Genomic DNA, 1,335 nt, shown 5'->3' on the forward strand with positions numbered 1-1,335 from the left:
TACAAGTTCTTCAAATACCTATAGAATGATAGGTTTCTTCTTTGTGAGTGTAAAACACTTAAATACATCAATTCGATACCTCACTACTATAAAGGCTTTGTTTGGTCTGAAGTTTCATTCGGTGGTAGTGTCCAGGGTCACTGATGAGGAGTGGAATTCTCAGAAACTAGTCTAGCCCACAGACACACCCCCAATGAAAGAATAGACCATTCCAAGCTTTTACCCGTTGTTAAACAACTCTATTCAATAAATATTATAGTTGGAATCTCATTGCATTGAGAACTTGGTTATAAATACAACCTTCCTACCTTTATTGAAACACTGCATTCACAAATCAAATAAAGAAAAAAACTTCTCAAAAGAAGAAGTAAATGTAGGGATGGCTAATATCAATCCTTCAAAAACAATGCAAACAAGATAGTAGGGATGGCATTTGCATCATCCCTACATCATAGCACAGGAAAGAATTAACGTATATATATATATAATTATTCAATCAATATTAAGTTTAATTTTTCCTATTTTTGTCTGTAAGCATTCTACTACACTGTGTACCTGTGCTATTATGTAAGACGATGCAAATGCCATCCCTACTATCTTGCTTGCATTCAAGAAAAGAAATGGGTTTTAGGAACTAGGTACACGCTTAGAAGGAGGAGTGGGGTGATAGGTATAAAAGAACAAATAGAAAATATAGGTGGTCTTATTTTATATGCTAGCTTCTTAATATTGGTAATTTGAGTTTCTAATTTGTCAGAAACTATAGACTTTGTATTTGGACATCAAAAACATCAAATTTGAACCAGTGCTGCATTCAACATACCACACACAAAATCAATATTTAAGTGTGTTCTCTTAATATTTACTTTTAAATTAAGAAATGAACTAATGTATAATACTAAAATTTGAATTATAATATACGGTTTGATACAAAACTTATTGACATACATTAATGAATTATAATCTACAGTTTGATACCAAACTTATTGACATACATTAATGAATTATAATCTACAGTTTGATACCAAACTTATTGACATACATTAATGAATTATAATCTACAGTTTGATACCAAACTTATTGACATACATTAATGAATTATAATCTACAGTTTGATACCAAACTTACTGACGTACATTAATAAATTATAATCTACAGTTTGATACCAAACTTATTGACGTACATTAATGAATTATAATCTACAGTTTGATACCAAACTTATTGACGTACATTAATAAATTATAATCTACAGTTTGATACCAAACTTATTGACGTACATTAATGAATTATAATCTACAGTTTGATACCAAACTTATTGACATACATTAAATGAAT

This window comes from Limulus polyphemus, unplaced genomic scaffold, assembly GCF_000517525.1.
Source record: "Limulus polyphemus unplaced genomic scaffold, Limulus_polyphemus-2.1.2 Scaffold240, whole genome shotgun sequence".
NCBI lineage: Eukaryota > Metazoa > Arthropoda > Merostomata > Xiphosura > Limulidae > Limulus > Limulus polyphemus.